This window comes from Notamacropus eugenii, chromosome 3 (assembly GCF_028372415.1).
Source record: "Notamacropus eugenii isolate mMacEug1 chromosome 3, mMacEug1.pri_v2, whole genome shotgun sequence".
NCBI classification, from domain to species: Eukaryota; Metazoa; Chordata; class Mammalia; order Diprotodontia; family Macropodidae; genus Notamacropus; species Notamacropus eugenii.
Genome location: NC_092874.1, coordinates 171,101,985 through 171,125,639, shown reverse-complemented (window position 1 = coordinate 171,125,639; position 23,655 = coordinate 171,101,985). Strand labels below are relative to the sequence as shown.

Here is a 23,655-nt window from a genome sequence, read left to right as displayed (position 1 = left end):
TTTAGGAGGGAATCATTATAGACAGTGGAAACATCAGGAACCAGATTCAAAAGGTAGAATTGTAAATGGACCTTTACTGCCAGGGTGAATAGTCTAATTTGGCTGGAGCTTAAAGTGGGTGAAGAGGAATATGGGTAGGAGGAAATTGGACGGGGGCCTAAAATGTCAGGATAATAAGATAAAACTTTATTCAATGAGAAAAAAAGAGTTGAAGATTTCTGAGCTCAGAAGTGACATTGAGCAAGTCATTTAATCCCTTTGGGTCTTGGTGTCATGATCTGTAAAATGAGGGGGTGACCTCGATGGCCTCTGATGCTTTAGATCTTGTATGCCTATGTTCAGCACTGTAGTTGAAGATTACACTGAAAGTATGTATGACAGGTTGGAGGAGTAAGAGACAAATAGAGGGGAGATCGGTTAGGAGGGCATTATGGTAGTCCTAATGGTAATGAGGGACTAGACTAGGGTGATAGAAATGAGAGCAAAAAGGAGACAGATACAGAGATGGTTTAGAGATAAACAGAACATGATATGCAAGGGAAAGAGACCAGTCAGATATGACTGAATTTTCAGCCCAACTGACTAGTGGAATGGTGGCATTATTAATAGAAATGAAAGTCATCAGAGGGAGGCCCATTTGCAGAGGAAGATAGCTTCAGTTTTGATATGTGGAGTTGGAATTGTTCATAGGACACCTGGCAGAGACATGAGAACAGAACAGGAGATATATTTTAGGGTATTGATAGTTGAAGCCACAGGAATCCATGAGAGTAGAGAGACAAGAGAAGACGACCAAGGATAGAACCCCAAGGGAAACTCACTTTTAGGGAGCAGAAGCAGAAAGAACAGACAAGAAAGATAAGAACAGTAGGAGAAGCATGAGAGCATGTTGTCATGGGGTCCATGGATGATAAATTTCAAGGAATGAATCAGTACTATCATGCTGCTGAGATGTCAAAGGAGATGAGGGCTAAGAAAACTGTTGAATATAGAAAGAGCTTATCATGACCTTCCAAAGAGCAGTTTGGGGAGATAAGTATGAATGGAAACCAGATTTCAAAAGAAACTCAATAGTAGTGTGGAGGGAGAGAAAATGGATAGTCTACTCTTTAGAGATGTTTCATGGTAAATCAATAAGAACACCTCATAGTTCTATAATGCTTTATGGTTTCCAAAGTCCTTTACATACATGCTCTCATTCATTTCTCACCGCAACCCTGTGAGATAGGTGCTATTATTATCCCTACTTTACAGATGAAGGAACTAAGACTCAGAGAAATGATGACGTGCTCATGGTCACACAGATCCTAAGTATCAGGGAGGAGGATTTGAAGACTCCAAGTCAAAGAAAGTCAGTAGCTCAAACATTTCTTAAGTGTTTAAGTCCCTACATGTTTCCACCTCTCTGTCATAAAGATAACTCGATAGGCCATCCAGTCTTTATCTCCATCTTTAATCATGACTGTTCTTCATCTGGACCAATCAAAACAAAGTTGTCCATCTGCCTCCTCCAAGATTTCTATAAAAGGAGATTCTGTAGCTGTCTCTTAGATACCCCATTCTCATGTCTGTGAAATAAAAGTCAAATTCCCTAATATCATCCTCTTCATTCATATGTGTATTTTCTTCCCAGCCAGGTTATAAGTTCCTCAGAGTCAGGGATCTTGCCTTATGATGTCATTTCACTCACAACACCTACAAAGATCAAGATGTTTAGTAAATGTTTGATTGATCTAAGTTATTGGATATAATTCTTATTGATCTTCTAGCACAGAATTGTAGAAAGTGCAGTGCTCTGTAGTGAGAGGTCCTGGGTTCAAATCCTATTTTCAGTGTCTACTACCCCTGTGATCTTAGGCAAGATAAAACTTTTTTGGGTCTTAGATTCCTCAGCAATAAAATGAAGAGAATTGGACTGGATGGCTTCCATGGGGCAACTAGATGGCACAGTGGCCTGGAATCAGGAGTTCAAATGTGACCTCAGACACTTATTACTAGCTCTGTGAACAAGTCGCCTAACCTTGTTTGCCTCAGTTTCTTCATCTGTAAAATGACCTGGAGAAGGAAATGGCAAACCACTCCTATATCTTTATCAAGAAAACCCCAAATTGGGTCATGAAGAGTCAGACATGACTGAGGATCAACTGAACAACAATTCCTTCTAGTGTTAGATCAATGATCCCATATACTGCAGTCCCCTCTGATTTCTCTCTCTCTTTTGTAATAAGAGGCTATCTCACATCAGGATAATTTGTTTCTCTTTCTTAATTGACCTGGTCTTTTCACTATAATTCATTCATGCTATTCGCTCCCCCCCCCCCTTTTCTAAGTTAATCAGAATTCTATATTTTCTTCTCTAGGATTCCAGGAAACTTAAAAGGAATGGTTTGTGGGACAGATACTATAATTCTGATTTTACAAATGGGCCCCCTGAGGGCCAGAGGTTAAGGGACTGAGTTAAAATCACTTACAAAGAAGTGATTTTAAAAGACCAAGGACTTATGCTCTCAATTTAGTGACTTATTGACCATGTTGACCTGCTTCTTTGAGGGCTGTTTTTATTAGCCTAAAGAACAGAGAGATATATGAAATCCATATTGTGTATCTGTAACAGCTAGAAAACCAGCTTTCCTTCTTGCACCATGCTAGTTCAGTATGTGGTATACTACCACCTAGCAACTCATTGCTTTTTCTTTCATTTTTCACTAAGCGACCAAAGTAGGACTATTTTGTGACGGTAGCTCATACAATGCTTGGGGACCTATGAAGGAAATCTCTTATTTCTCCTCTTTTCCCTTTGTATCCACATGGTTCACCCTAGCATAGCCCTTCATTGCCACCCACCTAGATGATTGTAATAGACCCCTACTAAGTCTTTGTGCTTCCTTTAATAATCAGGCCTATTCTGAAAATCTTTTCATAGCTCCCTCTTACCTAGTGAGTAAAGTTCAAATTCTGAGTCCTGTCATTAAAGGCATTCCACTATTGGCTGCTGCTCTCTCTACCAACTCAGCTGAACCACTTGCCATTCCTTATAAAGGTCCCACACTTTCCCACATTTTTGCTTGTGGCCATGTTGCTCCTGATGCTTGGAATGCCCCTCTGATTGGAATTTCTCCCCAGCTGCAATGCTGCCACCTCTTTCAGGATATTTTTCTTGATCTTCCCTATACAATGATGACATTTTTTCATATCTCAGACTTCATGTAGCACAGTCTTGTTCTCATGTACTTTAGTGTAATTTTGAATTATGTCTGTTTTTAGGTATATCATCCCCCCCAACCCCAGTAGACTATAAACTCCAAGCAGTAGTGCTTTGAGATCATGAGGTCATCTAAGTTGACCTTATGATAGACAGTGGCCTAAATTATTTGAGGGACTTAAAGAAGACCTCCCCTCTCCTCACTCCGAAATATTACCTGAATCTTCCTACCCTGCAGCAGTACCCAAAATTAACAGACTAAGAAGTATTATCTAGTTATATTGCTAAATTGAGACTTCAGCATGTTCTCTAGATTATTTCCTTTCAGTCTTGAAACTTTTCTCTCTTGAGGGTCTATTATCAAAATAAAATACCCTATGAAAAATCTCACATCTTAATCTCTTATCAGCTAAAATCTTAGCACAAGATTGATCCTTTTGGAACGGGACGCAGGCTAAGCACCCAAGAAGGAGAAAAGTCGTAGGTGTCCAAGAGGTGGAGTGAGAAACACTAAAATGGGAAGTGGGAAGGTACCGAAGACCGGCTTTACTCATTTCACAATTTTGCCTAAGGCCAGAATAGTTAGAAAAGACTGTTTTTCTTAGAAGATTTTTACTGGGTATGGGAGGAGAAAAGGAAGGAAGAGGAGAGAGAGAGAGAGAGAGAGAGAGAGAGAGAGAGAGAGAGAGAGAGAGAGAGAGAGAGAGAGACTTGTTTTCCTTTATCAGATCTAATTTTTCACAATAAATTTACATTATTCCTTAAAACTGTCAGAAAATTCATATAATTGGGTGAGGAAGACTTGGTATCATTATTTTAAGGAGTATAATCTCCAAATCTGTAAGACACAGGATAACTCAGATATTTAAGTGGCTAAACTAGTTGTACTTTCTGTAGTAGAGGTGTTGGGAGCATAGATTCCTGTTCTGTATGTCTTGAAAATGATAGTCTGTTCTCCAAATCTCCTAGAATGTTCCCATTTGCATAGATCTGTTGCAGTGGCATATAAGGGGTATTCATCTTGTGACATCCTTTTACTGCTGGGATAAAATGACAGGCATAAAATTTAGGGAGACTGTGTTTATATTTCATTTTCCCATCTTTTGGAACAGTTTAATGACCTTTATCAGGACCATAAGGGCAGCTAGATGGTGCAGTGGATAGAACCCTGGACTTAAAATTAGGAAAACTTATCTTCCTGAGTTCAAATCTACCCTCAAACGCTTACTTGTTGTGTGACTAGAGACCAGTTACTTTACCCTGTTTGTCTCAGTTTCCTCATTTGTAAGATGAGCTGGAAAAGGAAATAACAAACCACTCCAGTATCTTTGCCAAGAAAACCCCAAATGGTGTCATGAAGAGTTGAACTGGACTGGAAAAAGACTAAACAACAACCATATCAGGACCACATGTGCACAGGAGAGCTCCCTTCATTATGAGTAGGAACCATGTGGAGTCAGAATGAACTTACTGAAATAACTTTATTGAGGAGCCAAGAGAAATCAGTTCCTTTGTAATAGTAAATAAGCAAATAGTTTTAAATGAAAGTTTGAATCATTTTACTTTGGACCTTAGACCCTGCCCATTATACATGGTGGTAATAACTATTATAAATAATGGTGATAACCATTATATATATCAATGATAATTGTGGAAAGTTAAATAATACTTGATGTTCTGATTGAAGGTTCCTACTGTAGTGACAGACCTGATTTGTCATAGCTATTTGGAAGACTACATTTTGGTCTATTGACAGCTCTGTCAAAAGAAGAAGTTACTTCAGGGCTCCTCAAACTATTTTCAGTTATTTTCCAGTATCGCAGCTTTAGAGCTGGAAGGAACCTCAGTAGCCATCATTTTATATAAGAGAAAACTGATTCTTAAGAATGTGAAGTGACTTGCCAAGATAGTAAATGTGAAAGGTGGGATGTGATTTCCCCCCAACAACAAGTGCCTTCTCTCTCAAATTACCTTGTGTTGAACTACTTTTGCATTTATCTGTGTTCATTCCCTTGCACTTTATGCTCTTTACATTTTTATGTGCTTTTTTTTGTCTTTCCCATTAAACATAAGTTCATAGTGAATAGAAATAATTAATTCTTTATACTGGAATCTTCAGATCTAACGCCATTCCTGACATATAGTAGGACCTTAATTGTACCCAGGTTCATTGATTTGCTGTCTAATGTTAAAGCAGCAAAGTGAAGTGAAGACAATTTCAGCTGTAGACTGAAGGGAAGAGTGCTGCTATGGAAGAAATCTCCAATAAGAGGAAAATCATAGTCCCATGGCTTGGAGCAGGGGTCGGAACCTGCGACCTCAAGGCCCTCAGGTGCATCCTTTTGACTCAGTCTAAATTTTACAGAACAAATCCTTTTATTAAGGAGATTTGTTCTGTGATGTTTGGATTCAGTCAAAGGGTCGCACTTGAGAACCTCGAAGGCCACAGGTTCCCTACCCCTGGCTTAGAGCTATTTAGATTCCTAAAATAAATTTTATAGGTTGATGAAAAGAGGGAAAACTAAGATATCTCACCAGTTCTAATTTGTCGTGAAGTTTACTTACTATGGTCAGCTTTTCTTCCAAAACCTCTTTGCCTTTTCAGATGAGTGTAACCCACTTTCTTTACCTTAGAATCCATCCATCACCAGTTTATTAAGGAATTGTATTGTTTGGCAGGTGCCCAACCACGTGTTAATCTGCAGCCAGTCAGCTCTGAAATGAAAAGTGGGTCGGAGAGGGCTGCAGCACTAACCAACGCCCCTTTACAATTTGCATTGCCTGAGAGCTGCTGCAACCTAACAGATCCTCTCCTACCCACTTCCTCTTCAAAACCAGAACTTATTTTCCCAGTAAGATGCCTATGTAGATTGAGTAAAGGCATAGGATAGAGAAGGTTGAGGAGTATTTATTTCATTTCTCTTAAACTTTGCTGTTGTTTGGATTATATAAAGCTGCCACGGTTGGTTTGCATTTCTGTAGTGTTCGGTGCAATTCGATTAAACACATATTTATTAAGGTCCTCATGTGTTCAGACCACAGTGCTAAATATAAAGACAAAAGCAAAACAAATCCTTTCTTTGCAGAAACTTCAAGTCTACCGGGGGAGAGGGGCAACACTTGTCAGCTGATAAATACCCAGTATTTGCACATTACACAAAATAGCACAAAGTCATCTCAAGAGGTAGAGAGCACTAAATACTGGGAAGAGATATCAGGAAAAGGTTTATATGGTAGATGGCATGACTGTTTAACCCTGGCCAGATCATTTCATTGAGATGCAGTTTCATCACATGGATTTTGTTTTGCAACTCCTTAATGCACTTATTAGCACATAATTTGAAGGAACTGAGATATTCTACAAGGCAAAAGTAAGAACAAAGTATATTTCAGATTTGAAGAATAGCCAGCGCAAAGGGATAGATGTGGGAGGTGGACTATCAGCTATAGAGGAAGGAATGGTTAGAAATCAGTTTGACTGGAATGGAGACTACATGAAGGGCAGTGTGCTGTAGTGATGGCATGTTGGATTTAACATCCAGAAGACCTGGGTTCAAATCCTACATCTTATATTTAGAAGCCATGTGACCCTGGACAAGTCCCTTATTGTCTCTGAACCTCCATTTTTCTCACCTGTAACATGAGAGGATTGGACTGGCTTCTCAGTACCTTTCCAACTTTCAATCATTGATCTAAGAAAGAAGATTGAAAAATAGGAGGGAGTCAGATGGTGCCAGGCCAAGAATTTTGGTTCTGATTCTAGAAGCAATAAAAACTACTGAAGATTTTTGAGTAAGGGAATGGCATTGTCATAGTAGCATTTTAAGAATATCAATTTGGCAGCTGTGCAGGGGATTGAGAAGAGAGGGGACTAGCTCAAAGCAAAGATACCCAAATAGCTTAGTGTTAGAATATCTTGTAAAAAAAAAAAAAGCTGTATGGTCACAGAATTTTAGAGCCAGAAGGGAATTTCCAGTCTCATCTAGCCTGACGTGTACTCGTACAAGAATCCCTTCTTTACCATCCCAATAAGTAACCAGTCATCCAACCTAAAAGCAAAGACCTCTTACGAGAGGGAAGCCGCCATCTTCCAGAGCAGCTCATTTCACTTTTAGACCACTCTGCTTATGATGAAGTTTTTCTTAAACTGAAACTAAATCCATCTGTCTGGAATGTTTACTTGTTTCCCTTTCTTCTGCCCCTGAAGCCAAACAGAATAGGTCTGCCATGTTCCCAAATCTCTTCTCTAAGCTGGGCATCTTTGATTCCTTTAACAGATACCTGTGTGGCATGATTTTGAAAGCACTGAGGATGTGAGATTTTATTTATAGGCTTACTCCTTATCCTCCTTAAACATTGCTATGGCAGATCCTTGTAAGATGAATTGCCTCTTTTGGTTTTAAACTATGCATTCTGAATTTTGGGGTATATTGACCACAGTGGTCAAAAGCCCCAGGCTTTAGTCCTTGAATCTGATTTATTGTCCTACATTCTCTAGTTCCTGATACTTTTGTCAACATTGCTTACCAGATATTAATGGGCAAGACATTTGTCAGTATCTTGCTTACCAAATATTAATTGGCCTGTTAAATTAGTTTTTCAATTTTATCACTTCTTGTTCAACTTGACGATTTCATCTGTGAGTGAGGATTGTTTCATTCTTTATACTTATATCCCCGGTGTGCAGAGACTGGCATACAGTAGGTTGTTAATTTGATTGATCTTATAGATTCAGTGTACTTATTGGAAATTGCAGAAGTCAACAGAACTATAGGCTTGATAAAATCTATGAAATACAGATGTTTGAAGCTGGCTATAGGGAAAGCTCATTTACAAAATTATGAAAATACTAAGTGAAAATGATGATTAGCATGGTCAGTGGCTACTCAAATATAAAGATAAGGCATTACACAATCCATTAAGTGGTTTGATTTTTTTAAATTCTCTTTTCTAATAAAATTAAAGAAGGGGTGAAATATGATTATTGAGTAAGGAGAATAAGTTGAGGGAGGGCTAGCTTAACACTCCATACTCATGATATGGTTATCTGCTATGGCTTTGTAGGAATATGATGGGACATTGGATTTAGCAAATTTGGGCAAGAGAATTGTAAATGATTCCCTGCCCTATTTTATGAAGTCAATTACATAGAACATTTCTTGGGTTTAGACAATAAAGAAATTTAAAGAAGGCAAGGTTAACTAGATGTATTAAAGAATATAATTCTTCAAAATGTGATGATCTTTCCAAACTTGACTTGATTGGTGGGAATTCTGGGGGAAGGAGTTCAGAGAATAAAGCATATGTAGGATGATGGCTATAATATACTTGGATTTCCCAAGGGGCAGGCATAGAGGTAGGAGGTCGAGTTGGCTGCCTCTGTAAATGGAAAAGGGAGCTTAGTTAGCTGAACAGGGGCAGGTTATAATGGTAAAAGCTAATGGGTCAGGGAGAAAAGGGGATGACAATTGAAACACCACAGGAATTGGAAGTGGGATCAATATTTTTTCACTCTCTATGTAAATGACTGAGAGGAAGGTGTCCCTAACCTGGCATCCAAGTTCTGGCATGAGTCCAGATGGGAGAAACCTATAAAACATTCTTAGGACAGAAGATCAGAATGAAGGACTTAGCTGAATATAATCTCTTCATTATCATTAAAAGTGAATAAATTGGAATTTGAAAGATAATTAAAGGGATTCAAAAAGAATATGCACTTGTATTACTCAGAACTGACTAGAAAAAAATCTGATGCACGTAAATATAATTGAGGTTTCTCTCTGTACAAGGCAGACTTGCCTATCTTCAGCTCTGTGATCTTTATAGTAGTTTTCAGTTACCCTGTGCATTGTTAGAGGTTCCTGCTAGCTAAGTCCGTAAATTGTCATCATTTTTCTTAACCCTCAGTACTATTTGGTGCTAAGATGCTTTCAGAGGTCACTTAGTAGCATGGCAACAAATGATAGAGAATCTCACTGATAGACAACTTCTGAGGGCAAAGTGGAAGAAAGTCCTAAGCCTGATAGTGTTCAAAACTGTGTCATGAATGCCAAACTTTAGAAATGAAAGTGTTGAGGAACAAATAATTTGGCATTTTTTACAGAGTTGTTGTTGTTTTTAATTTTAAAGATCACACTTACAGAGGCCACTGTGCCCAGTATTAGGAACTGCTATTGAAGACACATCAAGGAGACATAGATGTTCTGGAGGAGAGCACCACAAATCATAAAGGTCCAGAAAAGCAAGCCTACATGGAAAGGTCTAAGAGGTTTAACTTAAAAGGCCCAAGAACACTGAGTCAAAGGAAGGCAAAGGGGAAAAGGCTTTAGCAAAACATAAAAAAGAAGGATTGTGCTCACCGGAAAAAAAGTTAGAAGGAGCGATGATTGAAGTTTGCAAGATGCTAAAGTGTAGGGAGGATATATATATATATATGGAGAGAGAGAGAGAGAGAGAGAGAGAGAAGCTCTTTATATGTATATATATGTGTATATATATATATATGTATATGTATATATGGAGAGAGAGAGAGAAGCTCTTTCAGTTAGTACTAAACCCTAGGACTCTGCTGCAAAGGTTGGAACTCTTTGAAACAGCAGATAAAGTGCAGAGTTAGAACCAAACTTTTTACCGCTGGGGTGGTGAACTTTAAGAACATTATATAAGTTAGAGAACCAGTGGCAAGAACTATTAACAGTTCTTAATTATAGCAAAAACAAGAATAATAATAATAATAATGATAGATAACAATTTATATAACACCTACTATGTGTCAGGAACTGTGCTGAATGCTGAATAATAACGATAGCTAACAGGTCAGTATGTTGCGATGCTGAAAATGTGCTTAGAGAAGTTGCTATGATGGTTTCACAGGTTAAGGTCCTGTGTTTTCTGAGTGTAGACCAGCTGTTGTGATAGATAATCATCCCAAAATATGCTGCCTGTCATAGTGTTTCCTGGGTATACAAAAATAAGGTGAAAAATATTAATTAACTTATAGACAAACCTTCTCACTTTTTATGGTATATATCTGACATTCATGAAGTAGGGGGAAGGAGAGGATTAATTCTAGGGATCCCCAAGAGTACAAATTCCATGAATGCTCTACTATACCTATAATGAAAATGGACAGGGAAAAAGAAGGGGGAGCCAAGGGAAATAAGAGACCAATCTACTTTCCCCAGCATTGACTGCATCTCTGCCTGCCATCCTCTGTCTTTCTATCATTCCTTCTTCTACCAGTCAGTCAGCTTATCAGCCAGTAAGTATCTACTGAGTGCCTACCACAAGCAGGCCATATGCAATGGGCTGGGGAATACAGCAAAAATGAAACAGTCTGTGCCCTCCATAAACTTATAGTCTACCTAGGAAAATGACATGTCCACTCGTAAGTACATACAAAAGGAATAGAAGTTGATTTGGGAGGTGATGGGGCACTAGCAGCTGGCACTGGGCATCAGGAATAGTCTTGTATTGGAGTTTGGCCTTGGGCATTTGAGCTTTGAAGGACATTAGGGATTCTAAGGAGTGAATTTGAAGAAAGTGCATTCCAAGGATGGGGGTGGGGGGGTGGCCACATAGGCAGCTGGTAGAAAAACCACCGAGAAAGGAGGGGAGCGAGGGAAGGAATGGGAAGGAAAGAAGATATAAGGATTTTTTAATGCCTACTGTGTGCCAGAGATTGTGCTAAGTGTTTTATAAATGTCATCTCTTTTGATCCTCACAACAGCCCTATGAGGTAGGTGTTGTTATTATGTCCCCAAAGTTTCTAAGCCAAGCATACCCTTTGACCCAGCTACTAAGCCTATAATCCCAAAAGATCAAGGACAAGGAAAAGATTCTAAATACGTATTTTTTAAAAATTATAGTAGTTCTCCATATGGTAGCAAAGAACTAGAAACTAAGGGGGGGGTTGCCCTTCAGTTGAAAAATGACCAAATGATATATCAAAGACTTTTTTTTCTCAGTTAACAGTTCCCTTTCTTCTAGTTTCTTTAATTTTGTTCATACAAAAACCTTCAAATTTAATATGATCACAATTAACCATCTTATCTTTTAGACCTCTGTCTCATTTGGTTAAACATTTTTCATTTAGCCATAGTTGAGCACAATACCTCTTTCCATTTTCTCCCCTAGCCCAGTTTTTTTTTTACTTTAATGATGTGACCTCATGTATTTAGGTCATGTATCCCTGTGGAACTGCTCACCTCTCTGTTCTGCTCAAAGTCACCCCCAACACAGTATCAAAGAGACGACTGACCATATCATGTGGAACATTTAAAGCTCAGGTTATTTATAATGATAGGGCAAGGGGCAGCTGTTGGCAGACCAAAATAACCCCCAAACACATTTCACTCCTCATCTAAAAGTGTCACAGTAACTAAAGACACTCCTTAAATGAAAATATACAATAGCAATGATATCTAATGAAAAAAGCAGTAATTACCAAGAGTTCTACCAAGGTTCTTTGGTGTATTATTCATTTAATACAACTTGGAAACAGCGAAGTATCTGAATCTTATCTTTCATGTTATTCCATAAAAGTTCACATTCAAGATTGTTCCTGCCTTTAAAAAAAGGCCAAAATGAGCTTATTAAAAAGAGGATGTGAGACAAAATGTTTGCATGAGTTAAAGAAAATCAATGAAAACAGCATTGCTTAATTTATACATTTCCCCTGCTGTGCTGGAAACACAATTTTCCCTTGCATTTCCATTAGGCATAAGCACCAGAATTTAATATTGACTTTAAGCTAGGAGGAAAACAGACTGGCTTCGTTTCTACTCTCCAGACTGAATTCAGTGCATCAGTGGTGTAAAGGCAAATTGGGTTTTGAAGAGGCTTTAATTTTTAATCATCTCTAAGATGTTCATTAGTAGCCCAGGTAGGTAGGTAGTTCTGTTTTACGTAAAACACTGATTCTTTCTGTTTCTCGTTAAGACTCCATATTAATTTCATTTTTAGAAAGGATGCTAGCCAGTCTGCAAAGGGTTAAGGGTCAGATTATTTATCCACCCACCCCAAGTCAACCTGTTGAATGAGATCATATTATGTAAAGAACTTAACAAACCTTTAAAGTGCTCTCTATAAATGCCGTTATTACTAGACCAAATCTAGAATATAGGTAATTTTAATGAAAAGAGATGACAGCTACAGTGTAACCTATAATTGTGAGGGAAGCAAAAAATCTGGAAAAAGATGATTCTTAGGGGACAAATGAGGTAACATCTGTAAAGTACTTTGAGGTTGTCTTTTTTAAGCATAAACTATTATTTTTGGAAATGCTGCCCATACTACCACTTCCCCTCACTTGTTTCAGTGCAATTGATAAGAGACCTGGGGAAGAGCAAGAGAGGAAATGTATTCTCCATGCCCAGTCCTCTATCTTCTCCTCTGCCAACAAGGCTGCTGATTGTACTGCTTGTTTTGTGAAGTGGACATCTGTCTAATCGGAACTGGATTGTGACCACCAGTTCATTTCACACAGGCCACCACACAGCTGCCAGATGGTAACAGCTCTTAGCCACTTTGCAAGTCCAACTTGGGCTGTGTTCAAACCTCGAGGTAAAAAAGACCCTTCCCTCGCTCACCCCCAACTACTGAATCCCCTACAAAGCAAATGCTTCCAAGAATCTAGGTCTTTTTAATCTCCTGGAAGAAAGAAAAGGACTTTGAGGAAAGGTAGTGCATAAATTAAAAGCTAATTTTTTTTATCAGGTCTTTTAGGTTTCCGTCTTCACCTAATTACTGGCTAATCTCTGTTCAGGAGTACACAGTTTTTAAGTGGGACATGTCAGGCTTTTACTCTGAAGATTAAACTCCATAGCAAATAAATTCATGACAGCTTAAAAGGGGGAAAGAAGCCACTCCATCAAATGGTACAATTTGATTGTTTAATTTAGGATAACCGGGAGGTTGAGAGCTCACCAAAGAATTTTAGGGGAACTAGAATGTATCAGGTAGAAGGAGAGAAATGTTCTATAAGCTTTTTCTTCCATTAGACCAACTAAATAATAGATGAGCATGTAGAAAATAGTTGGGGATTATTGCTACTCATGCAGTACCATCATGTTTTCACAGGGAAAATATTTCTTTTATTTTTTTAACTCCAAAGTTAAACTATATGACATCTCTCCATCTCTCATCTGGAAAGATAATTGCCTTGTCCACCTTTTCTAGGTAGGAACCTGAAGTACACATTGACCTTTTCAAACAAGGCTGATAATTCTAGAAAATATATTTTTTAAATCTGACACAGTCAGTGGAACTTTTCCAGTTCCTGCTCCCTTGTCCCTAATCTTTTTTGGTCCACACACAAATATAATGATGTTTCTTAAGCATAGAGATTGTAATATTATCTCCATATTTCTTCTACCTGCCCTTGCTCAAATAAAAATGGAGATACTGTGCAATAACAATAACTCAGATTTATTTATAAAATGCTTTCGCCCATACAAAGTGTTTTCCTTGCAACGACTCTGTTAGGTGGGCACTGTGAACGTTGCTATCGCCATTTTACAAACAAGAACCAATGCTCAGAGAGGTTAAGAGTCTTGAGTCTGGTGACATAGCTAGTCAGTATCAGGGATGAGCTTTGAACCCAGTCTTCTTTCTCCTTGCTGCTGTAGCTATTCTAGTTCAATTGTGTCCGACTCTTTGTGACCGCATGGACTACAGCACTCCAATACAGTCCCTAGGGTTTTCTTGGCAAAGATACTGAAGTGGTATGCCTTTTCTTTCTCCTTTCTTCTTGCTTCTACACCATACTAAAACCAGAGCCCCACGTACTCTTTGAGAATCTTTTGGGGTCTAGAACAGCATCTTTATCTTGGTCTTTCAGCTAAGTTCCACTCACTTCAGGGAATACCACATCCCTAAAAGTGATTTTAACCTCCTTATTTTGCCATGTTACTGAGGCAATAAAGTGGATATGTCAATCAAACAGATTTGATGTGCAGTTGGATTTTATCCACTCTTAAGTTTTGGTGGCCAGGCCCCATTCTCTTTGGTTCTCTTTCAAAATCTTTACAGTCACTTAAGCTTTCTTCCATCCATTGATCACATGAACATGAAAATAATGTTCCAAAGACACAGACAGGTCTTGGCCATATCTCTTCCCTGCTCAAAAAACCATTAAATGATTCTCTTTTGTTTCTTCAGTGGCTTCTTAGCTTGGCATTTAAGGTTCTTAGCAATCCAGCTCTCAGCCCACCATCTCTTTCATTCTGTATTGCAGGCAAATCGGGCCACTTGCTGCGTCCAAATCTCAACCAATCAATCAACGTTTACTAAACAACACCCACTATGTGCCAGGATAAACCCTGTGCTAATACAGAAAGAGGCGAAAGATATCCCTTGCCCTCAGGAAGCTTATAGTCTATTGGGGGAGATAACACACAAACAAATACGTATGTAGAGCAGCATATATACAGGACAAATAGAGATTTAACTGAGGGGAAGCACTATAATTAAGAGGAGTTGGGAAAGGCTTCCTGTAGAAGATGGGATTTTTAGTTGGAACTTAAAGGAAGCCAGGGAAGTCACCGGGCAGAGCAGAGGAAGGAGAGTGTTTCAGGGAGGAAGGACAGCCAGAGAAAAGTTGAGAGCCAATCTTCCACAATTGTTAATCATTCACAGGGACTGGCCTCCGTGTCTGGGATGTGCTCCTTCCCCATACCCTCTCTTCAGAAATTCTATATTCCTTCATGGATGACCTCAGGTTCTTCCTGTTTTGGAAAATCAACATTAGTTACCCAATCCAAGCATTCCCCCACCCTCACCCCTTTAGTGTTACTTCCTTCTTCAGAGATTCTTATACTCCTTTGTCTGATGTGCCCTCACCCCCTCATTTTCTGTTCTCTGTTCTCCATTTCTGTGTTCATATCATATTCCCCCAATAAAATGTAAGGTGCTTAATAACAGAGATGCCTCATTGTTGGGCCTACATTCCTTGTACTTGCTTTCCATCCCTGGAACATGCCTTTTCCTCTGCTGTTTCCACTTTTGTTCATAAAATTCATCACTTCGATGTCCTCCCCTTATTTCTCCCTGTTACAAATCCTACCCATTTATCCACATTCTGTCCCGAAGCTGTTTTTGGCCATAAAATCTTCCCATATCATTCTCCCTGGAAATGGTGATGTCACCTGCCTCTATTCAGGAATCCTTAACCTTCTGTCCATTAACTTTTAAAAAAATATTTTGATAACAGTATTTCAGTACAGTTGGTTTCCTTTGTAATCCCATGCATTTTATGCTTATTTAAAATCATTATTCCATAGAGTCTATAGACTTCTTCAGCCTTCCAAAAGGGTCTGTCACACATGAAAATATCAAGAACACCTGTTCTAACTCCTGGAAGCATGTTTCTTGTGCCTCTTCTATCTGTCATGTTGTTATTCATTTCTGTTTGATTTTTTGTGACCCCATTTGAGGTTTGGTTTTTTGTTTCATTTTTGCAAAAATACTGCAATGGTTTGCCATTTCTTTCTCTAGATCATTTTACAAATGAGGAAACTGGGGCAAACAGGGTTAAGTGACTTACCCAGGGTCACACAGCTTCAATTCAGGTCTTCTTGACTCCAGGCTCAGCAGTCTATCAACTGCACCACCTAGCTGCCCACATGTCATGTACTGGTTTGTATTATAACTATTTATGTATGCATGTTATCTTCGCTTGCCAGGCCTAGAGGCCTAAGGGCTACCCGAGTCTTACCTTACCTATCGCAGGTCTTCGGCTGGCCAAACCGGATAAACGTATGAGAGAAGAGACTTTCCAGAGTCAAACAAGGGTTAGGCTTTATTCAGGGTCTTGGTTACATGTGCAGGGGGAACTCTTCCTGAGGAGAGAGAAATCTCCCAAGGAGGCAAAGATCTTACAGTAAGACAATGGAAGTGGAAGTGGAAGTGGGGAGAGAGGGGAGAGGGAAGAGCGAAGAGAGGAGAGAAGGAAGAGGGGCCTTCTGTCCTCTAAGGGCCCCTCAGCGCTAAGAGCGCCTTCAGGCTTTCCTGACCTTACTTAAGCTCTCCCGCAGCATAGTTTGCACCTGAATACCGTGCCTGTTAGACAACAATAGGTGTGCTCAGACCCCGGGCCAATCTCGAGGGCGGGGATGCTCTCTCCCAGCACGTTTCCCATGGGAAGAGGCGGAAATGCACGAGATAACCCAGTCTCACACCTCAATTCCCTGCTGTTCCCTGGGGGGCCTCATGAGAACTCTAAGGTTTAGAAGTCCTCACCTTTACCCGCCCGAGACTGTCCACATGGAACTGAGCTTACACCCCCAACATTCCCTTACTAAATTAAAAGCTCACTTACATTAAGGACCATGTCTTATCCATATTTTCATCCCCTATAGTTGCTAGCACAGTGTCTTGCGCGGAGTAGGGTTACAATAAATCTTGATTGAATAAATGAAGGATGCTCTTAGAAAAGCATCTTTTTCTTCCACATGGTAATTTCAGAACATCCCACTCTTTTTTCACTTTGAAACAATGAACACTATTACATTCCTTGGTCTTAGTCAGCAAATTGGTACTTTACAGAGCGTGAAAAATATATTGTTTCAGTTAAAGCAACGGGAAAAAAAAGAATCACTTTAGGATGTCATTGTATTTGGAATGCTTTAACATTTAAATAAAATGGGAGTGGGGAGAGAAAGGGGAAAAAGAGGGTCACTGTATGGGGCTGGATTCTCCTCATGGCCAAGACTCCATGCCCTTACAGCAACAGGCTCTCTTGAAACTCAGCCAAATCTATCTACAGATGTGTCCTTTGGCTCCGGAATAAAGACCATGTAGCATTTCTCAGGAACAGTCCTGACCTGGCAGGGACTTTAACACTCGGGAATAGGGTAGTGAAAAGAGATGACCTAATAGGGCTTATCCATTTCAGTCTCTCAAATCCTCTGGTGCTCATTGTCTTTATACATCACTTTGTCACCTTCTTGCCAACTTTGAAACACACACACACACACACACACACACACACACACACACACACACACACACACACACACACACACACACACACCCTTCTTACAAGGCTATGAAAACTTCTAAATGAGAAACAACTGGGGAAAAAAACAACTCACTTAATTGAGTGCATATTGGAGGCTGTAAGAGATTAAAGTATGATGTAGTTTACCCTCACTGTGGAAGAGAAGCTTCAAGAAATCCTCTGAAGTTCATACTGATGTTCTCAGAGCAAAGGCTTGCTTCCAATTTGGAATGAATGGACTTGGAAGGAAGGTGGACATCCATCACTAATAACCAGAGGTGGAAGAGGCCAAAGGGAAAAGATGAACAGGTGGAAGGCTGGGAAAAGGTAGAGATTTAAGGATGTAGACTGCAGGAGAGAAGAAGCTTTCATTGAGCAACCTCTGTATGCCAGGCATCATGCTAAGTGCGTTAACTATATTATCTCATTTGATCCTCACAATAGACCCCTGAGGCAGAGACCAGAGAAACAGAAAGAGAGGCTAAAACAGAGACAGAGGTCACAGCCCTTCTTGACCTGAGTTCTGGAGAGAAACATTGCAAGCTTTTTGTTAGTGAGCAGACCATTCTTCTTTTCTGGCTGTCCCTGCTGGGTACTGGTCCTGGCCTAGGTGCCATTAGCTGATAGGCTCAGTCAAAGCCATAGAACACAGTTGTTGTGAAAAACTCCACTCTACACATGGTTATGATCACTTCTTGTTCATGGTTATGATCATACCTTGTTCCTCATGTGCTAGACTGTACCCTTTGGGAGGCATAGATGGCACAGGAGGAGTAGGGGAAGTTAGAATAGTCATGGAATTGGAGCCAAAGGACCATGGCTCAATTCTGCCTCTGACGACCTTATGTGTTCTGCCTCCATATCCGGCCCAATGTAGATATATCATCACATTTCTTTGTGTCTCCACTAAGGCTGTTTCTCCTACCTGGAATCCTCTTCCTCTCTTACTTCTGCTCCTTACTGTGGAATCTCTGATTCCCTTCGGTTCAGTCATCACTTTTTTCCCCAAGTCATTGTGGGCCAATGGAATGAACACACTCTTTAGAGTCAGAGAACCTAGGTCTGAGTTCCACTGGAGCTTTGTTAACTTGCTTCCTGAGTGACTTTGGGCAAGTCACTCCCCCAGTCTGAGCATCATGTCCTTATCTGTAAAAACAAAGAAAGTTGGACTAGAATTGAATCTGTGATCCCCTCCCACCTCTGCCGGCAGTTACTCTTCTCAACTTATCTTGTACAAAACGTTTTATGTACAGGTATCATACCCCTCAATAGAATGTAATCTCTTTTAGGTTGGGTAATATTTTTTATATTTGCATTCCTGGTATCTAGCACAGAGCTTCTCACATGGTGTTACAAAGGGAAAGGGAATAAGCATTTATTAAGTGCCTACTATGTGCCAGGTGATGTACTAAGCACTTTATAAATATTACCTCATTGGTTCCTCACAACAACTCTTTGAGGTGTAGGTGCTGTTACGATCCCCTTATAGAGTGGAAAAGAAAGAGATTAAGTAACTTACTCAGGTTCACACAAGTAGAACATGCCCAATGCAGAATTTGAACTCAAGTCTTTCTGACTTTAGGTCCAGCACACTATATATATATATATATACACACACACCATTTTGTTGTTGTTATGGAGTCATTTTAGTCATATCTGACTCTTTGTGACCCCATTTGGGGTTTTCTAGGCAAAAATACTGGAGTGGTTTGCCATTTTCTACTCCAACTTATTTTACAGATGAGGAAACTGAGGCACACAGGGTTAAATTACTTACAGAGGGTCACACAGCTAATAACTGTCTGAGGATGGATTTGAACTCAGGAAGATGAGGCTTCCTGACTGCAGGACCAGCATTGTACCACCTAGCTGCCCCATCTATACACCATACCACCAACTAATAGAACTAAACCTGTGAATAAATTGCTGTAGAGCACTTGCTGATGCTCTACCAAAGCAATTAGATCCCTTCTCTGCAACTTAGTCTTAGTGAACTCAAGGCCCTTGGTTCAGTGTCAGAAGCAGGGCTTGAGTCCAGATGTTCCTGGTACAGAGTTCAGCCAGCTTGTATCCCCTCTGTTCCTCTGACTGAGCCTTACAGAAAGAATACACTTAAAAAATACTTGTTGAATTGAAAATATAATAGTAAACTGTGCCATTTTTTATTTTCATTGTTAAAAATCAGGTCTTATTCCTTTCCTTATGTTGTACACTTTTGTGGAGTAAGGTGAGGACAGGAATAGAAGCTTAAAATAACTTATCACTGGCCAGCAAGAGGAAATACCTTAGTTCCTGTGCTTTTAGGAAGTGCCACTGTGCTGAGAGGTTGCTGGGAGGTAGTCCTGGGTGAGGAATCTTTGCCAGACCAGATTCACGGTGTTGCCTTGGAAGCTAGCTTGCCAGCCTGTACCTTCTGTGGAATAGCAGTGGAACACTTGAATGTTTTCTTACAACCCTCCCACGTTTGTGGGAATCAGTCTAGAATCCCAAAGGAGAAATGGAATAAAAAAGTCTCCCATTCAAATCAGCAAAGTTTCTGCAGAGAATTTAGTGTGTGGTCAATAGGGGCGATCCCTAGCTTCCTGTTTGCCATCTAATTCTTGAGACCACAAGGAAGTCCAAACTGTCTCTTAGGCATGTGCTCTAGGATCTTTATTTTCATAGGTTACACCAAATGTTAAAATATAAAAAGTCTCTCTTTAAATGATAACTGCGTCTAATTATGCTTCTTGGTGCTCTACTGAATAAAACAATGGCTAGACATCTGGGTCTGCTCTGGGTGGGTGGGGGGGTGTTTGCATGATCGAAAGGTGAAAAAGAAGATATTTTATTCCCTTGGCAAAAGCATATTGATCATTTATTTCCAGCTCTTCTTGATCCTACTTGGGATTTTCTTGGCAAAGAGACTGGAGTAGTTTGCTATTTCCTTCTCCAGATCATTTTAAAGATGAGGAAGCTTGAGACAGAGTTAAGTGATTTGTCCATGCTTATGCAGCTAGTAATTGTCTGAGGCCAGATTTGAACTCAGAAAGAAGAGTCTTCCTGACTCCAGGCCCTGTGCCACCTACCTGCCCCCAAAAATGTGTATGGATTCTACTTATTACCAGTTTGATGACTTGGGGCTTTTGCCAGGGGTGGGTCCCTGCAACACCATAAATCTGTCTTTTTGCAGACCATTATGGCAAACCCTGAAGGGCTAATTGGAGGTAAAAGATTTTTATCGGTTTACCACCTATGCTACGTATTTTTGTGAAAAGCATATATATAATTTCTTTGTAAGGAATCAACTATCCCACATTTGTTACTCTGGGCCCCTTCAGGCTGTGATCTCGTCACACTCTCATGCACTAAGTAGCATGCTTGGTCAAGGCACCCTTTAATGTCTCAGCGAAGAGCCCTGGGCAGGATACTTTATTGCAAATTGTTACCCTGGCCGATGCCTCTATAGAGCTGAATGGTAGGAAAGACAATGCAGTTGAAAATACTAACATCTGATCCCAGGTCCTTTTTATAATGTCAGCATTTTGAAACTAGGGGCAATTAGATTGTACAGTGGATAGAGTCACAGTGGACTTGCAGTCAGGAAGATGTGAGTTTGAATTCTGCCTTAGATATTGACTAGCTGTGTGCCCTGAACAATACACTTAGCCTCTCTCATCCTCAGTTTCCTTATCTGTGAAATGGAAATAATACTAGGAGTAAAAGATCAAATGAGACATTTCATTTATATATAATGTTTTTTTTAAACTTTAGTTCAAGATAAATGCTAGTTAATATTTATCATCGTAATTATCATCACTATTATTCTGAAAGTCCAAGTCAAGAGTAGAGAATCTAAACATTCTATGAATCAAGGTGCCCGATTCTGCCTTGAAATTAGCAAGGGTAAAGAATCTTAGATGGAAAACAGCCATGGAAATATTTGTGGAGCTAGAAACGAGACCTTTTAGAACTCTTAGTAAATTGCTTTATACCTCTCTCCCCTTCTCCCTGCATGTATATTGTGGGATGGAGCTGGAGTAGAGAAAGATCATTGGTCTAAGGATCAGGACATTTCTGTCCCAGTGCAGGCTTTGTAACTACCTCATTATGACATTAAGTCCCACTCCGAGACTCACTTCCTTCATCTCTAAAGTGGGGATGGTAATATTTGCCTTGCTTACCCCAGGTGGTTGCTATGAGATTCAAATGAGCTAACGGTTATGAAATGGCTTTGACATATTAAAGTGTGGTAAACAAGATGATAATATTATTTTTATTCCTTTTTCTCTTTCTTTGCAGAGATAATATCTAGCACAGTATAAATGCAAGTTTATTGCTTCATTATTGTTTTTATTCATAAAACTGCTTCCAGTTAAGGCCATAGGACAACTTTGATGAGAATTGAGGGTGTTAGCTTGTCCAGAGACCTCCCTTTGAATTGTATTTTCTTCCACTGAAGTCCTAATGCTTTTTCAGTTAGATATTTTATCTTTCTTTCCTTTTTGCCCTTAAGGACAGGGTAGTTTTCCTGTGGGCTATGAGAAATCAACCACAGTCTTCCCCAGAGACAACTGCATTTTAGAAGTAATAAGCACTTCCTGTTTGGAAAGCGTTTAGGAATCCTTCAGGGGTGAGAGATGCCAAATATAAGACAACAGTGGTTGGTTATGAAGAAGAGTTTTGATGGATGAGGTGGCTAATTTTCCCCAAAATCTTACTATTATGAGTCTGCCTGAAATCAAAGGTTTAGATGTGTATGAGGGAACAACTCAGACGTTTCCTGATGACAAGATAAGTGCAGCAATTATATTTAAATAAGTGCAGAAGAAAATTTCACCACAAACTACGTTAGCAAAAGAAGCATCTCTATGATGGGATTTAATTGAATTAATGCTACTGCCTGTGTTTCAGTTGATGTTGCTAGCTTGGTCCATGGCTGGGCCACAGTTCAGTCAGAAGTGATGGATTCCCTCAAGGATATCCATAATAGGAAAATAAAATATACCTTGATTTTGGCAGAAATCTTAGCAGAACTGATTATACCTTTGAGGATTTGGGGTAGATGTTGGTCATGGTGGGGAAAATGCAGGTTATCCTTGAGGAAGATGTGTTTCATTCTTTTATAGCATGGTTTGGTTTTATTTTCATGTTAAATTATTTAATAATAGTATATTTTCTAAGACTTATTTAACAACAGTAACATCACTTTATACACATATAAAACTTTTATAATTTCCAAAATGTTTCAATACATGTTATTTCTATTGAGCATTTATATCAGTTTTATGGGATGGATCAGGTAGATGGCGTCCTCTCATTTTTATAGATAAGCGAATTGAGGCTGAGGAAGGACTTGACCAAGGTCACATAGCTTATGGAGTGGCCCAGTCAGGGAAAACATCCCTGTCTCCTGGTTCTTGGTCCAGTATTCATTCGTTTTACAATGCAAGTTTCTTTAAATCTTAATTTTTAAAAATTAAATAAATAGAATCTGCACTAATGTACTACTGTGGGGCCTCCTCATGGTATCAGCATGAACCTGGATGAAGGTTCCTTCTAGTGATATGTGAATTCTGGCTGGTCTTTTCTGAGCTGGATGGGCTTTAACCTTGAGTGCCAAGTCAGACTTTATGTCTTTTATCCCACTTAGTTTGGCTAAGTTTCAATGGATAGAATTCTAGGCCTGGAGTCAGGGAAGACATGAACCTCAGACACTTACTAGTTGTAGGCAAATCACTTAACCTGTTTGCCTCAGTTTCCTCAACTGAAAATGGGGATAACAGTAGCCCCTACATAACAGGGTTGTTGTGAGGGTTAAATGAGATAATATTTGCAAAGCAGTTAAACCACAGTACCTGTTACATAGTGGGGTGCTCTATAAATTTTTGTTCTCCTCCCCTCCCCAAGTTCCGAGAGACTCGTCACCTACACGGTGATGTCTTTTTCAGCTCCAGAAACTCTTGAATGCTATATTGTAGAGAGGGCATGATCTAGATTATTGAAGTTCTTAATATTCATACTGATGAAAGAAGGAAGGAATGAAACAAGCATGTATTAATCACCTACCATATGCCAGGCCCTGTGTTAAACATCTTACAAATAATATCTCAATTTGATCTTCACAACAACCCTGGGAAATAGGGGCTATTATGACTCCACCCCCCCCCCTTTTTTATAGTTGATGAAACTGAGGCAAACAGGATTAAATGACTTGCCCAGGATCATACAACTAGTGAGTATCTGAGGCCAGATTCGAACTCAAATCTTCCTGACTCTAGATCCAACATTCCATCCACTGCACCTCCTGGCTGCCTCCCAGGATTGGGATGAAATCACAAGGCACTGAAGTGTTTATACTGATATGTAGAAATTATGTTCAAACTTCAAATAACAAGGAAAATGATATTAGTTAATAGGGTATTTAGATGGTGTAATTATCCTTTGCCTACATACTACAGTTTTTTAATAGGGT

At 39.5% G+C, this 23,655-nt stretch overlaps 1 protein-coding gene and 1 long non-coding RNA gene across 51 annotated transcripts in view; one reads left to right on the top strand and one right to left on the bottom strand.

Moving 5' to 3' along the window:
• Positions 1 to 23,655, top strand: part of CELF2 (CUGBP Elav-like family member 2) — a 620,126-nt gene that overhangs the window by 427,198 nt on the left and 169,273 nt on the right. The window lies entirely within an intron of this gene.
• LOC140533531 (uncharacterized) overlaps positions 1 to 23,655 on the bottom strand; it is a 55,312-nt gene that overhangs the window by 29,685 nt on the left and 1,972 nt on the right. The window contains exons 2-6 of one of the 4 annotated variants that reach the window (XR_011976952.1): positions 19,486 to 19,679; positions 18,127 to 18,347; positions 9,969 to 10,158; positions 6,836 to 6,894; positions 1,090 to 1,695 (exon numbers count right to left, since the gene is read on the bottom strand). This is a non-coding gene — a long non-coding RNA (uncharacterized lncRNA). Of the gene's footprint in view, positions 1 to 1,089; positions 1,696 to 6,835; positions 6,895 to 9,968; positions 10,159 to 17,299; positions 18,348 to 19,485; positions 19,680 to 23,655 lie in introns of those variants that run through there. The other 3 variants (XR_011976955.1, XR_011976954.1, XR_011976953.1) reach the window with 3 other exon arrangements.